This window comes from Schistocerca gregaria, chromosome X (assembly GCF_023897955.1).
Source record: "Schistocerca gregaria isolate iqSchGreg1 chromosome X, iqSchGreg1.2, whole genome shotgun sequence".
NCBI lineage: Eukaryota > Metazoa > Arthropoda > Insecta > Orthoptera > Acrididae > Schistocerca > Schistocerca gregaria.
The window spans coordinates 713,640,446-713,658,393 of record NC_064931.1 but is presented as its reverse complement, the minus strand read 5'-3'; positions in this window follow the sequence as shown (position 1 = coordinate 713,658,393).

Genomic DNA, 17,948 nt, shown 5'->3' with positions numbered 1-17,948 from the left:
ACCTCATCAAAGTTGGTCAAATGTTTGCTGTATAAAAAATCAAAATGTCGTTGTCTAATACTGGAAAAGCTGTTAGTAGATTTTGTCACTGTCTGCCAAATAAAACAAAACAGGACTTTCTAATATGGAAGCAATAGTAGCACACGCCAAATAAACGAGACTGTTTTGGTAGAAATGGTCATTTTATGTACCCCGTTAACATAAATAAAGCGACAGAATATAATTACTAAGTACCAATATCAATTGCCTATCACTGTTTGTACAAGAAAAAAGTTTTATGTTTGGAAATAGTTTCACATTTCGTTCATACGTTCCAGTTTGTCACCCATGAGATCGAAAATTAGTAGTTGTACGAAATTTTTATATAAATTTGGAATCGTCACATTCTTCCATGTAATTTGTGTGGTGTCCCCGTTCCTTTTCCTTGGTCATTTTAATAAACAATCTTGTCATCACTAATCTCTAACTGTTCCTGCCACTGTCAAAACGTATGCTCCAGTTATCTTCACTAACACTGCCGGAATCATCGGTCCAGTTACCCCGCATTTATTCTTCGGTTAGGCGTTATTACGTGTGCGTACAATGCGTTTTCCGCACTATTTCGAGAACAAAACTTAAGCGTCTGCTAACAGGGGACTGTACAACTGGCCCATAGTAGTCTAGCGATCTGGTAAAAAATTTCTGTCAAAGTTTCATTTTCTTGAATACATCGAGAAGATAATATGTAATCTTTCTTACCTGTTATTCTTGTTAGTCGTTTATTTCCACTCTGGTCGTCTGAATCTATGGATTTCGCTAATGATTTTAACATCGCTGATCATTCGCACGCGCAACCAACCACGTAATGAACAGTGAATGTCATTCACCCGTTTGGGTTTATTTGGCTCAGCTCGTATAGCCCCGTCTCCTTTTGTCTGCGGGAAAGTTTTTTCTTTCTTGGTGCGACGGGATTGCTCTGGCAGAGACATCACGTATACTTATGATTCGTTCAGAAATCAACTTAGAACGTGTTCAAAAATGTTCAAAAACCAGCAGGGACACGTTTCAAAATCATATGAATAACCGATACACCAACGGACGCTGGACGTTAGGGGCTTTGTGAAACAAGGTTTTTTTCTTCAAGAATATGAATCTGACGCCCCCGGAAAACGCCGCCCGCGGTAGATATCCCGATGTGACCCCTCCTCTCCCCCCCCCCCCCCCCCCCCTCGCCCCCTCCCCATCCCTAGAGCCAGGCCTGATTGACTTAACAGCCTGTTCGGGTTTTATCTCCAGTGCTCTCATAACAGTAAAGATCATTACTTCTCTCAAGTTGAGAACTTCGCGTGTTGTGGCGCCCGCAAGGCAGTATACGGCCAGGACGGCTGGAAAGGTGATAACAGCATATGCGCTGTGCGACCGGCAGCTGACGCAGCTGGAGTGCGAGAACGAATGAGCGCGGAAGTGACGTAATTAAGGACGCATTTCAACACGTCTGTTAGTAAACAGACTAGATATTGACCTCAAGGAACATGGATAAATAAACTTGATATGCAAATTGCCTTTATGTAGGGGCTTATTATTTATGGTTACGTGGTCAATTAAACAAATAACATTAGTTAATGGAATTAGAATCTGAAAAAACCATTTCAGCAAGATCGTGAAAGCATTAGTTATCTTACACATATGAGGACTTAGTTGCTCATTATGGAATAAATAATCAAGGAAATGAATGTAGTAAACAAAAATTCATTAGTTAATGAAATTGTCACTTACAGAGTTTTCTGAATTTGCTGCTTGGGTGGAATAAGAAATATTCAATTTCGGAAATATAAACAATTGTCAGTATCTTGTTTCAAAAATATATGTTTTTGTTGCGCGTACTCTTACAAAACTTAATGGTGTATGGAAACACTGGAAATTTGGGAGCCTGCATTAACAGCCAAATTGGATGAGCAGTCAGCAAAAAGAGACGCAGTTGACATATGTGCAATTAATGACTGTCATCAAGGAAACACATCGCCCAGGTCCAGCAACTTCGCCTGGTGAGCGACAGTGTTTCTAGCAAAGTTAATGTGTCAGTGTCACGAGTTCTCATCCTCGAGCTGTAAGTTCTCCTAAAGAAATAAGGCCGCGCGGGATAGCCGAGCAGTCTTAGGTGCTTTGTCACTGTCTGCACGGCTCCCCCCGTCGTAGGTTCGAGTCCTCCCTCGGGTATGGGTGTGTGTGTTGTCCATAGCATAAGTTAGTTTAAGTTGCATTAAGTAGTGCGTAAGCTTAGGGACCGATGACCTCAGTAGTTTGGTCCCATAAGACCTTAACACAAATTTCCAAATTGTTCCTAAAGAGATGTTAATGTGAACTTCAATGCACCATTGTAAAAAGAAATAAACTTCTCGTGTGTATTGGGTATAATGTGTTTACGTATTCTCTCCATTTTGTATTTGTATAGCGTAAATGGTCGAAAAAGACTGCGATGGATTTATTTGGGTTGACCAAAAAGACGCTGGAAAATGTGAGCGAAATATTCTGTTGTTTTTCATAAAATGTTGTAACATCAAAAAATATTTTGCAGGTGAGAAACTGACACTGCGCTCAGGGTCCGCAAGACAAAATGTTTACCGAAATTAAAAAAAAAAAACAGCTAGCATTGGTTAATCTAAATAATGTAGATGTTGGGGTAAGAAATATGGCAGCCCTTACACAGGTCCACCCTTGTTGGTTAGCTCGCAAACGTAGACAGAGAGAGGAAGAGAGCAGGGCGCAGTTTTGGATTGCCAGATATAACGAATTTTTTAACTGGTTAACCGCTTGAAACGAGACTAAGCGAAGGAAACAGGCGTCTTTTAGGATAACTTCTTACTTGTTGGCACTCACAACATCTATCATTCAGTCAACCGAAATTACATGACGTCAGAGAAACGCAGCGAACTGAGTCTTCTTTGTCGGAAGCAGATTTCAGAAAGTTATCTTCAGCAAGGCACTCCCTCGGGCACACTTCATTTCGGCAGGAAGAGGCTCCCATCCCAACGGAGCTGAACTTAGATGTGAGAACAATCTTTTAAACATATAACCCTGTCATTAGCATTAAAATGCTTACATTTTGAAAACGTACTAATAGCTTCTGAAAGTACATTACTATCCAATGTGACATATCTGCTACTGGTTTCAGAGCCGGCCGCTGTGACCGATCGGTTCTAGGCGTTTCAGCCTGGAACCACGTGACAGCTACGGTCGCAGGTTCGCATCCTTCCTCGCAGTGGATGTGTATGACGTACGTAGGTTAGTTAGGTTTAAGTAGTTCTAAGTTCTAGGGGACTGATGACCTCAGATGTTAGCTCTCATAGTGCTCAGAGCCATTTGAACTTAACATATGAGGTCACTAAATGGTTCAAATGGCTCTGAGCCCTATGGGACTTAACATCTGAGGTCATCAGTCCCCTAGAACTTAGAACTACTTAAACCTAACTAACCTAAGGATATCACACACATCCATGCTCGAGGCAGGATGCGAACCTTCGACCGTAGCAGTCGTACGGTTCCAGACTGTAGCGCCTAGAACCGTTCGGTCACTCTGGCCGGATCGGCACTTCTTTGCTCATAAACAAAAATAAAAGTGTAACTTTACTATTATACAAAATAACTGAATTAAAGTAAGAAAAAAACAGTGAATTCTTTACCATGAAGCTCAAAGCAACGGAAAAAATATCCCTAGGCTTTTGAATTCAAATATGTAACAAGAGAATTTACAGAGCAAAAATTGGGCATTCAGCATTATGGAAGTTAAATTGGGGGTGTCCCATCTAAACTGACATTCAGGATATTTAAAAAGGATTTGTGCTAAACTATTTTCATATTCCCACTAAGCATACTTCAACCCATCATAATAACTGTAAGTGGATGTTATGCTATAGGTAGTGCTTTTTTCTCACAAAAAGCATTCACCCCCTACAACGTCACAACTTTCTAAAAAAATTCTGTTTGAAAAAGCTTTGTGGTAACGTTTATTATTGCAAGAGACAATGCCTTTTGCGTTCTACTCTACACTAAGTACCACATTTTAACCAGTATAACTGCTGCACAAAAGGATGTAACGGAAAGATACGGCTAAACATTCAGGACACATTCACTACCCGTAGAAGAAGGAAATATATTATTTGGCCATGGGTCCAGGAAAGATTTATTTCCATGTTGGAATAGATTTTTTTACAGCCTTACGTAGTATAATAATCATGGGAAATACAAAATTACACAACAAAGAAGCATACCACATGAAACACTTCCTTATGTGAAGCGTTGAAAACGTCCTCCGTTAGCACTGGTACTAGAAAACAAACTGTGGCCGAGCGGTCCTAGGTGCTTCAGTCCCACGGTAGCAGGTTCGAATCCTGCCTTGGCCATGGGTGTGTGTGATGTCCTTAGGTTAGTTAGGTTTAAGTAGTTCTAACTCTAGAGGACTGATGACCTCAGATGTTAAGTCCCATAGTACTTAGAGCCATTTTTAGAAAACAAAAAACAGGAGAATACCGGGGCCGAGGCAAAAATTAATATCACTAAAAAGAAACATCTCCTGTGCAAGATGGGCCATTGTCGTGTAGCATATACGTCCATTGGACGTTTAATATTGATAATCTCTTCATCAGAAGATTACACGAGTATGCTCCTTGGCGATTCTCGGATATGATAATTTGTAAGCACCAGACTATGACAGTTCAAGGAACAGTATCACTTTGCCCAGTCATGGCTGAATCTTTACCTTCTTCGTCACTGGTGAATTCCACAAGTTACCACTACTTACTTCGCTCCTTTGTTTTGGGGTCATACGAGCTGTGATTCACCCAGCACTCTTCCACGGCGATTAGGTGTTTGTTACACGGACATAACGTGATTGTGATTACTGGAAAACTGACAGCAAGATTTAAGGCTGCGAAAGTAATACACTATCTCTTCAAAAGTATCCGGACACCGCTATGTAACGCGTAATCAACCACGAAATGTCGCGATAAGCGGGTCCGCCATTGTAAAGGATGTGTAGAGTATTGTGTAGCCAATAGAAAAGCAGTGACAGTAGAACTGAATCGGTGAGGAGAGCTCAGTGACATCAATTGTGGACAATTCAAAGGATGTCTCCTGAGTAACAAATCCATCAAGGTATTTCAGCCCTTGTAAAGCTGCCAAATTCGGTTGTAGGTTATGTGATAATGAAGTAAAACTAAATCAAACAATGACAATAATTGGTGACACTACTAAAGCAGTTTCCACGGCTGCCTGTATTACGTAATATTTCACCAATATAAATTAGATGCGAATCAGCAGCTATTAGAGAGTGACAAAAAGGTACCACTCAACTACTTACTCTCACTTCTTGCAATCAGCTACAGAATATACCTGCCGGCGTCCAATGCAAGCTGCCTTTTGTATACAATTTGTGTGAAGAATGTTTGCCAGAAGTTTCCTCCAGCAAAGTCTTGCATTATTACCTCTTTGGCCGAGCGGTTCTAGGCGCTTCATTCCCGAACCGCGCTGCTGCTACGCTCGCAGCTTCGAATCCTGCCTCGGGCATGGATGTGTGTGATGTCCTTAAGTTAGTTAGGTTTAAGTAGTTCTGATTCTATGGGACTGGTGACCTCAGATGTTATGTCCCATAGTGCTTAGAGCTATTTGAACCATTGAACTAAACGAGCGAATGGGTTGCACATCCCAGATAGCTATGGACAGCTGCGTATTGATTCCATACAGGGCATGGAATGTGTGAAGCTTGCTCGTATGAATGGGTGGGGGAGGAGGAGGGTGTTCAAAGCAAAGATACCACGGTGTGCGTACTGTGGAGTTACTGTGCAAACTACGCAGCATCTGACTTAAGAGTTAGAGAAATAAGTAGTGTCTGTTCTGTCGGATATGTCCGATATAGCTATCACACATATCTACGATTCTATTGGCGTGACGTCTGGTGGGAAAGTTTCAGAGCGGATGCACACCCAACCTCCGAACACCTGCGGGAATCAGAAATCTGTGACTAGGATGTTAATGGGCAGCCGTCGTTGTAATGCAGCGAATGCGAAGTTAGAAATTTGGGTCTACCAGAAAGCGTTTCCGGATGGCCGAGGCAGTTAAGGCAACCGTTGTAGAGAAGCTGAGCATCCGGGTTCGAGTCCTGGTCTGATGTAAAGTTTCAACTTGCACCGTTGTGTTGCCGCGGCAGACAATGTGGGTGCGTGGTAGCATGCTCGCTTGCCACATACGGGTTTTACGTTCGATTCACAGCTAATGCAATTTTTCGGTTTTTCGTTTTTTTTTCATTACAGGTTCTGTTTTCTACGTAGGTGATGAATCTTCCCCATAATTTCATTATAGTATAAAAGAAAAAAAGAAAAAGTCTTACACTTAAGTTGATTCCCGTTTATCCCACTTTCCTATTCCACACTAAATCAGTGGCGGTGAGGGCGACAAGCTGGCCAGTTCTGGGGGTTTCACCCCTGCCCGCTCTGCCCCCCGAGCACCCACCGTTCCATTTCTCTTCATAAATGTATAACATTATGGAGAAAAGCGGTTAAGGCAACCGTTCTAGGGAAGCGGAGCATCAGGGTTCGAGTCCCAGCAGGCACAAGTTTTTCAGATCACGCCGTTGCATTACTGCAATGCCCTGTGTGACTAGAAGTCTTTATTTCCTTCCTCTCCCAACTCGTTTCCTTTCCATAACTTTCACCCCAAAATACTCATGACTTATGAATGTTCAATATGGAAATATGCTGGTACACTTTGAGAGCTGCATTTGGTGATTTAGACGTCCGTGGACTAGTTGAGAGACCAAGATATTCTTCAGAAAATTTTTGTGTGTTTATTTGTTTATACTATATATTGTTTCATGCATCGTTAAGAAGTTATTTATAAATTCCTTTTGTAGGAATGTATGACGGCCGTGTAAGGTATACGAAAAAAGTAATTAAGTGGTTAAAAATCTCGACAGACTTGACGACACTGTCGCTGCTGCCTCAGTACGGCGTGCTTTTTGAATGGATGTAAATCATCGGGTGGCGAACTTTGCCCTGTTCAGAATGTCATTCAAGATGTTGAAAACTGATGCATGACCGATTTTCACTTTTTCCACTATCGCCTCGATTTTAACACGCCGGTCTTGGAGCACCATCGCCACCACCCGTCTTATGATTCCGGTCCTTCACAATGAGATAGTCTGCCATGTCGTTCTTCGTCATTCAGACTTGTTTGGCAACACCGTAAGTATCTGTGTCAACTAACCTTTGCATTGTTGCCACACACTTCCACTAAGGGAGCATGCATTGGTCCAGTGTTGTTCTACATAAAACGAATTACCGCACAATGCTCCTCTTCGTTTCTGCTCCACTAACGGCGTGCTAGAGCACTATGACACGGCGATTTCAATGTGTGTTGGCACTGCAGACATATACTTGCAGACAAAAACAATTAATTACTCAACTGATGATTAAAACCTCCTGCCTAGTCCTCGTATATGGATCATTGCACAGTCACCTTGCTTCCCTGATGCTCTAATGTAACCCTGAGACGTTACAAATTATTTCGCATCCCCCATAGTATAATCACGAAGACACTATGTATCTCATAGCAGATGTAGTTACCCATACACTTTCAAGTGGCCCCAACAAATGAAAGTCTTGTGGCTCTATATCCAGAGAAAATGAATGCGAGGGAACAGGTACTCCTCTTCCTGTTCATTTCTCAGGGAATCTGTTATTTAGAAACTGGTAGGCATTAACAATGAAGTGGAGACAATCTTCGTCGAATAGCATTCCAGTGCCGCGATTCAGATATCTGTCAAACCACGAAGATTTAGATTTTGCCCTGTTACGTGGTTTCCATAAATCGTTTAGGGCGGATACAGATATCGTTCCTACGAAAAAGGACACATCAAATTTCCTTCCGTAATCTCTCACCAGTCCGAAATTGTGCTCCGTCTCTAATGATATCGTCGTTGACAAGGGAATTTAAACCGAAATCTTCCTTTATTTATCTTGCATGAAGTATATGTTTCATCGCACTGAGAAAGCCACATGGTTTATTACATTAGGCAGTGTATTCTCTAAGAAAAGGTTGTAAGTTCATTCACTGAAGGTACGTAGAGTCGTAGAAAATGACACGTAACATGGACATACGAGGGGCGTTTGAAAAGTCCGTGCAAAAATAAAAACTACTTACGTGTTTGGGGTAAACTTTTTATTTTTCAACATAGGCTCCTTTTAGACTTATACACATCGTCCAACGCTGTTCTAATTTGTTGATCTCTTTCGAATAATAGGAATTGTCAAGGCTGCAGAATAGTTATTAGTTGTTGCAACCACCTTCTTGATTGAACAAAATCTTTGTCCCGTCAGCCATTTTTTCAAATTGGGGAACAAACAGTAGTCCGAGGGAGCCAAGTCTGGAGAATAGGGGGGATGTGAAACGAGTTGGAATCCTGTTTCCATTAATTTTGCAACCACAACTGCTGAGGGATGTGCTGGTGCATTGTTGTGATGGAAAAGGACTTTTTTGCGGTCCAGTCACCGGCGTTGTTGTTGCAGCTCGGTTTTGAAACGGCCCAGTAATGATGAATGATATTCACCTGTAATAAATAGTTTTACCCTTTTCCAGATAGTCGATGAGGATTATCGCTTGCGAAACCCAAAAGACAGTCGCCATAACATTTCCGGCCGAAGGAATGGTCTTCGCTTTTTTGGTGCAGATTGTCCCTTGGTAACCGATTGTTTAGATTATTGTTTGGTCTCAGGAGTATAGTAATGTATCAATGTTTCATCCACAGTGACGAAACGATGCTTAAAGTCCTGCGTATTCTTCCTGAACAGCTGCAAACCATCCTTGCAACACTTCATACGATTCTAATTCTGGTCAAGCTTTCGCAATCGCGGAACCCATCTTGAGGATAGCTTTCTTATGTCCAAATGTTTATGCAAAATATTATGTACTCGATTATTCGAGATGCCCACAGCAGTAGCAATCTCACGCACCTCAACTCTTCTGTCATCCATCACTATATTATGGAGTTTGTCAATGATTTCTGGAGTCGTAACCTCCACAGGGCGTCCAGAACGTTCAGCATCAGTTGTGCCCATATGGCCACTAAGAAAATTTTGAAACCACTTATAAACTCTTCTAATGGAAGGTGCAGAGTCACCGCAATGTTTATGAAGCTTCTCTTTCGGCTCCTGAGGCGTTTTGCCTTTCATAAAGTAATGTTTAATCACCACACGAAATTATTTTTGGTCCGTTTTGATAATCACTCGACTTCCTTGATTAACACGAATGCCAAACACAAATAAATAGACCAATATGGCTGAAACGTGGAGGGCGTTCCTTCCAAAGATGCTACTAACTAAACAGGTACCGTCTCTCAAACTTTGCATGGACTTTTAAAACGCCCCTCATATAGTGTTTCCAGATCCAAGTTACGACGCTGTATGGCAAAATATTGCTGCATCTAAGCAATTTAAATAATGGATGAGAAAATTGAAATCTTTTGAGGTTGTACCCTCTTCTAACTATTCGCTGTTCAGTGTGATGGCTGCATCCGTTGCTGTCCGTTGAAGTCGCATACATGAGTTAACTTACTGTAAGTGCACAACGTAATGTTTGGACAGCAGTGGGCAAAATACTACAAATCACTGAAGCCTAGACCATATCATTTGTGTTAATATGATTGAATTTTATTTGAATAAAAATGTTCAGACGTTAATATACATTGATAGATCAAAAAAACATGACCATCTGTTCAATAGTGCGTTGGTCCACATTTGCAACGCAATACAGCAGCGATTCGGAGTGAGATGGATTCTTGGTAGGTTCCCAGATGTATGTGCCACCCGACAACTACGCAAAGGTCACGCAGTTCCCGTAAATTATGGGATGATGGTTCGCTGGTTTGTGGACGCGGAGCTGGTTCAAGATAGTGTCCCATGGGGTTCGCATCAGGCGAATTTGGTGGCCAAGACATCGACGCGAGTTCACCGTCATGCTAATCATACCACTGTAGCACGATTATGGCCTCGTTCACGGACAGTTATACTGCTGGAAGATGACATGAACTGGCTGATGTGGCCGAGCGGTTCTAGGCGCTTCAGTTCGGAACCGTGCTGCTCCTACGGTCGCAGGTTCGAATCTTGCCTCGGGCATGGATGTGTGTGATGTCCTCAGGTTAGTTAGGTTTAAGTAGTTCTAAGTCTAGGGGACTGATGAACTCAGATGTTAAGTCCCATAGTGCTTAGAGCCATTTGAACCATTTTGATGGCATGATGCCTTTGATTACTACCGCAGGTCACCTGGGGCGGCACCCTATTAAACAAGATTGTTATAAATTTTTGACTCATCCTGGTGCGTAAACTATCTCTGTTTCGCCACTCTTATAAAAGATCAGCATTCAGTGTACAGCCGGTATATTGTGTATTCACCACTGTAATACTGGTAGTCCTGAGCTCTGCAGCTCAAAACAGATCAAAAACAATTGAACAACAAAATAAACACACGAAAGAAAAGAAATCGCAACACCAATAAATAGTAGTGCGACATAACCGAAAGCTGGTAGGCATGCGTCCACATCTGAAAGATGATGTCTATCCCAGTTTCGAACCAGTTGCGTATAAGTAGCGCCACTATAAGGAGCCAAATCAGGTTTGCTTTAAATACACACTGTAACGGTCTTGAGCCTTTGTTACTTTTGAGACTGGACGTGGCGAGTTGATGTCAGTCAAGGATGCCTTTAAGGTTGAAACGTCCCCTTAGAAAAATTAATGAATTACTGTGCTGATAAACCTCTTACGTTATTTGCTTTTCAAACAGCTGAGCAAAACTGAACGTTCTCAGACATTACTCTCTTTACTTATTCTGATCAACACTAAACTGACACACAATATTTTCAGCGCAACGCAATCTGACTTTTAATAATACCTACAAAAGAATGGCCCTGACTAACATTAACCTATACCTTTCATAAATCACTTACCTCACAAAAATCTTCGTTACTCGAACTACTGCAATACAGCGAGCGCCACTAAAGCCAGCTAAATAAAAGATTCAAACTACTGAAGGCACTAACTACTGATAGGCATAGTTAGCAAATGAAAGATTTTGATAGAGAACAAACAATGTATTTACCTTAATAGTGTTCAAAAGTCATAATATATATAGCAGTTCATGACATCCAGTCTTACAAATGTACTGTTTCTGATGGACACACGTCCAGATCATCCGCTCTCAAAATTCCGCCATCTCTCTCCCCACATCCACCACTGATGGCGGCTCACCTCCAAATGCGCAACGCTACGCGCTGTTAACAGCCAACTGCCCAACACTACAATAGCCAACAACAATGCAAACCAGCCACAGACTGCACGCAGCACAGCCAGTGATTTTCATACAGAGCGCTACGTGGCGGTGGCGTTACCAATAGAAGAACCTAAACAGCCTACTTACAAGGTGACTCAAACGTCATTATCAACACATGACTGAGTTTGAACGAGGTTCTGTAATAGGGCTACCGGAAGTTGCATGTTCCTTCTACGATACTGCGGAAATATCTGGCAGGAATGTAGCTAATGCGCATGATTGAGGGCAGCGATAATCACGAAACTGTAATATCGCAAGAAAAAAATGGTTCAAATGGGACTTAACATCTGAGATCATCAGTCCCTAGAACTTAGAACTACTTAAACCTAACTAACCTAAGGACATCACACACATCCATGCCCGACGCAGGATTCGAACCTGCGACCGTTGCAATAGCGCAGTTCCGGACGGAAGCGCCAAGAACAGCTCGGCCACCGCGGCCGTTAATATCGCAAGAAGACTGGGCTACGGATGGCTAAGTGGCACTACCAAGAGGGAAGGCCATCGTGTTCGGCGTATGGCTCTGGTCCATCGCACTGCACCTGGAGCAACAATCTGAGCAGCAGCTGACACCACACTGACACAACGAATTATTACAAATCGATTACATCATGACGACTCCGATAAGGACACCCTGTAGCGTGCATTCTAATGACCCCAAACAACCGCCATTTGCAACTTCAGTGGTGTCAAGTGAGAGCTCATTCGCGGACAGGTTGGATGTCTGTTCTGTTTTCTGATGAAAGCTGGTACTGCCCCAGTGTCGGGGGAGGCTGTGTGTTATTCAGAAAGAGACCATTTGAGGGCCGGGAACCAACCTGTCTGCCTGCTGGACACACTGGACCTCCACCTGGAGTTATGGTCTAGGGTGCGATTTCGTATGACAGCATGAACACTCTCGGGGTTATCCCACGCGCCCTCACTGCAAATTTGTACGTCAGTCTGGTGATTCTACCTGTTGTATTGCCACTCATGAACAGCATTCCAGGGGGTGATTTCCAACAGGATAACGCTTATCGACATACCACTGTTGCAGCCCAAAGTGATCTACAGAGTGTCGACATTTTTTTGGCTTGCTCGATCATCAGATCTGTCTCCAATCGAGCACATAGGATTGCATTCAGTATTCTGGATTTTACCCAGGTTATTAATGTACCAGTATTTCAAATTTACAATGGCTTATATCATTCTTACAATAAGATGTGATTTTACAATGTTAATGACTTAAATATGGTACCTAGAGAAATGTATTCTCAAAATTTAATTACTCTACATTAGTTATTTTTTAGTGTTGCGTTTTTTCCGTCGGTGTAGAAGTCCGTAATGTGGCCAATTCATGGAAAGTTACAAAGTTATAGCCAGCATTCATTAGTGAGCAGTAGTACATGTATTCATAACTGATCTCGAGAAATTAACTAAATTCGAAAATCTGCGAAAAGTTTTCATATTCTGATCCTCAATACCTAAAAATCTGCAAGAGCAGAACAAAACAGTGTTCATACATACACAAGAGGGTGTTTAATTTTCACAAAGTGCGTTAACACTACACGTAATGCATATATGAATTAATATCAATTAATGCAAGAAACGCATTTTTTATTTTTGCACTTGCTTTTCAAACGCCCGTCGTATTTTATCGTAGTTTAAATAAAATTTGAATTACTGGGATTAACCTAAGAAAAGAGGAAAATCTTACATTATAAACACTGTGACTGATGTGTTCGAAGTTCATCTTGTGCTGTCTTCTCGTTTGAATTTATTCGGTTTTATACTTAATTGTATGCTGAGAAAGGCATGTACATCTCGATATGTGTGCCAAACAGCTCCCTAAACTGACACTTTTTATCAAGAATGTGCCTTTTTGCTAAACTGTCATTAACTTATAATATTTTGTCCAGTATGTCTTCCTTCAACTTAATCTATCTTAAGTGACTTGTTTGTGACACAGATAAACATGGCTTTTTGTGGTGTATAATACGAGATGTCGTACATTTCTGTAACTTGTGTGGTGGCCAGAGTGTGTGGACAGAAAAGCCGGGCTGCCGTCTTCCTTAGCGGAGCTCCCCCAGTGCGTGACCCCCGACTTGCGGCGGTAAGCCAACTTGATAGCCCACGTGCGCCGCCCCCGCCCGCCTCAAGCTCGCTGTCTGACAGACGAGGGACCACGCCCACCTCACGCACGAGCCTTCCCTGTGTGATGTCACAAATATTTTCTTCTCCTACGTGAGAGGAATGCAGCGTCACAGTTGGCTGTATTTTTTGTTACATCTTGTCATTGCGAAAGAAATCGCAGACACAGTTAGCAAACAACGAAGTAATTTTCATTTTCTTGATAATTGTTTGCCGGTACTATTTACTTTAGTTACGTAGCCCTTTTCACTATGTACCGTAACTGTACTCATATCTGCAGGGCAGAATTCTTGCTAGGGAGGACGCAGTATGTTATCTCAGATGGTCAAATAAGAACTTCTCTAGTAACCTCAGACACTGTACGAATGTAATGAAGTATTATCTGTGAGAAAAAGGGCAATAAAAAATAAAAAATAAAAAAAATGCGCGAGTATTCATCAGTTTGATACAACACTTCAAAGTGATGCCGAGATTTGAAACTTACTTTGAATTCACAGAAATATAAAATTGTACACTTCAGAGGGTATTCATTGTTAAAAGAAGTTTAGTGGCATCAAACATTGGCCTTAATTTGAGGAGGAATGTTCAACAGGGGCATTACACTTTGTAAAATTGAAATGTGGATTGTGGGAAAACCAGAAGAAGAGCAACACGAATGGTCTAGGATTTGGTATTAGGGAAGTGTCCAGAAAAGTATGTGGCCTGCTAAAATAAAAACTGTAGAGGAAAGGAATATTTAGAATAGAGTAAGTAGAAGGAGACAGAGTATCATAGGACATGCGTTACTTCGTATAGTGCAGAAACTATAGGGGCAGATAGAGATATTGGAATACATCCAACAAATAATTTGAGATGTTGGGTGTAGATGTTAGACGGAGATGAAGAGGTACGCATAGTGTGATGCCACACTCTTCAGGAGTGGCAAAGTTTTACCACCACTTCTGAATTAGGTTAATTAGAGATTAACAAGCCTTTGAGTATAATAGTTATATTAATTAATCTTGGCTATGATTTTGTTCGTGATGTATGTGGTTCGAGTGCGAACGAGATATACCATGTAGACAAAAATGATACCTCGGTAAATTTTGCTGGTTGTAATTGGAATTAATACAGAAGGTAGCGATTTTCGCTGTAAGTAATCCTTTGTGCTACGTTTAAACGATCCTTCGTGGTGGAATACATCAGAGAGGCAGCAGAGAAGCGGCTATGACCGTTAAAAGAAGTCAGTGTCTGACAACCTAACGCAACTAAGGAGCCTGCCTAAGACTGAGCAAATGAACACATTTAGGTTGGCTATGAAATGTAGTACCCTCTGTGCAGGTGGCCGTTTTGTCGGAAAGCGAGGTTTTGAATAACACCTACCATAAGAGCTTGAACTAACTGGACCTCGAGTTATTATGCAATTTAGACGCGATTCCGTAGCTGCAACAGTTAGACACCAGACCACATAGTTCTGCCATTTAGACGCCATGGTGAAATAGTTCAGCCGCGCGGGATTAGCCGAGTGGTCCAGGGCGCTGTAGTCATGGACTGTGGGGCTGATCCCGGCGGAGGTTCGAGTCCTCCCTCGGGCATGGGTGTGTGTGTTTGCCCTTAGGTTAATTTCGGTTAAGTAGTGTGTAAGCTTAGAGACTGATGACCTTAGCAGTTAAGTCCCATAAGATTTCCCACACATTTGAACATTTTTTTTGAAACTGTTTAGCTGAGTGCTACAGCATGACGGGGCCAATAAATTGCCGGTTACTCGGAGAATCGTAATGATCCTGTTGCCAGCTACTTACAACAGTCACATCTCGTAATTACGACAACATCCGGATTAATGACGTCTCAATATCACCGAGAAGGTAATCTGCCACGCTCTACTGCCATGTGTCTTCGGCAGGCAGTATATCTCTCGTTTGCCTGAAATTACGTGTTTCACTTCTTCATTTTGTGCCCTCTGACTACTTGGTTGTGGAATATTTCTTGATGGACCGAGCGTTGTCCCCCGGTCCAGTAATAAATATCTCGTATTCGGGCATTTTTGACACCTATTTCAGTGCACCTTGTTCAGTGATGTGAACTACATTTTTAATACATTTGCGAGTCATTATCCAAATAAACACACATTAAAAAAAGTTTTGCGTCACCCCGGTTTCCAGAACACCTGAAGATAGACTTTGACTGTGGATATTGTATCGCAGACACAGTCTCTTTGACTGTTCAGAGATGTTACTAAACCCGCCCAAAGATGTAAACAACCATGCATGAACAGCGCATACTAGACGGAGGGGGTCCGACAGCCGATCAGTTCCAGTTATTCCACCAGGAAGGACGCTCTCGTGTTGTCTGTAGTTCAGCCATACCTAGACGATCAATACCGCTGTTCGATCGCGTCCGCTTTGTTGCTTTGTGCCAGGAAGGTCTTTCAACAAGGGAAGTGTCCAGGCGTCTCGTAGTGAACCAAAGCTATGTTGTTCGCACATGGAGCAGATACAGAGACACAGGAACCGTCGACGACATGCCTCGCTCAGGCCGCCCAAGGGCTACAGCTGCAGTGGATGACCGCTACCTACGGATTATGGGTCGGAGGAACCCTGACAGCACAGCCACCATGCTGAATAATGCTTTCCGTGCAGCCACAGGACTTCATGTTACCACTCAAACTGTGCGCAACATGCTGCACGATGCGCAACTTCACTCCCGACGTCCATGGCGAGGTCCATCTTTGCAACGACGACATAATGCAGCGCGGTACAGATGGGCCCAACAACATGCCGAATGGACCGCTCACGATTGGTAACACGTTCTCTTCACCGATGAATGCCGCATATGCCTTCAACCAGACAATCGTCGGAGACGTGTTTGAAGGCAACCCGGTCAAACTGAGCGCCTTAGACACACTATCCAGCGAGTGCAGCAAGGTGGAGGTTCCCGGCTGTTTTGGAGTGAAATTATGTGGGGCCGATGTACGCCGCTGGTAGTCAACCAAGTCGCCGTAACTAACGCCTGTACTATACGTGAATGCCATACTCCGACCTATAGTACAACCATATTGGCATCATATTGACGAGGCATTCGTCATCATGGACGAAAATTCGCGCCCCCACCGTGCACATCTTGTGAGTGACTTCCTTCAGGATAACGACATCCCTCGACTGGAGTGGCCAACATGTTCTCCAGACATGAACCCTATCGAACATGCCTGGGATAGATTGAAAAGGGCTCTTTATGGACGACGTGAACCACCAACCACACTGAGAGTTCTACGCCGAATCGCCGTTTATGAGAGGGGCAATCTGGACCAACAGTTCCTTGATGAATTTGTGGATAGTATGCCACGAAGAATACAGACATGCATCAATGCAAGAGGACGTGCTACTGGGTAGCAGAGGTACTGGTGTGTACAGAAATCTGGATCACCACCTCTGAAGGTCGCCCTGTATTGTGGTACAACATGCAATGTGTGGTTTTCATGAGGAATAAGAAGAGCTGAAATGATGTTTATATTGATCTCTATTCCAGTTTTTTGTATAGGTTCCGGAACTCACGGAACCGAGGTGATGCAAAACTTATTTTGATGTGTGTACATACTTACTGAATCAATTCTTATTTACGTGGAGCTTCATTCATAATGTAGCATCATGCCTGATCTGCTCCACTGTCATTGTGAAGCCAGGTTCGAATCACACCTGTGCTTTTATAGTAGGAGTTGTTTCAGTCAGGGTGAGGAGTGGGCTAGTGTTCACCACACAGCTGGGAACGTGGTTTTAACTTTCCAAAACAGGGATGGAATATGTGTCAGTCCACATCAAACTTAAAAAAAAAAATGGAATGACCACATACGTGCAGGTGGCAGACTTCGCTTCATTCGTAGAATATTGGGAAAAATCAGTCAAATTGCTTATGAAATACTCTTGCGATCCATCCCACAACATTGCTTAAGCGTTGAGGGCCCTTACGTAACAGAAAAAGCAGGGAATATTAAATGTATACTAATAAGGCAACATGAGAGGTTACATGTTTGTTAGACTCAAGATAGTCATGAAAATTCTGAGAAACCTGAACTAATAGGCTTTCAACATTTAATGTGGAAATTTGTATGTAAAAATGAATATTCAATAAATTAATAACTTGTATTTCACTAAGTTTCATTTCGGTATATTCACTGCGGCATACGGCACGCGCGGCTAACAATCATACGACACTGCGGAGAGACTTTTTGAACACCCCGTATATTTGTAACTTATGTAAGGAAATATGTGAAATGTATAATTTACTAAATAATATTTTATCGTGGATTCATGAAATTAAAATGTTTGTGTGTGTAATTTTATATATTTCTGCAAGTTGTCATTTGTATAAAATGGTTCACGCTTAAGGATAATGTGTAGGATATGTGTTATGTGAAGGATGGAGTGCTTTTGTACTGTACGGAAGTTACTGTGGGAAGCATAAACGGTGGCATAGACTTTTGGGGCGCTACC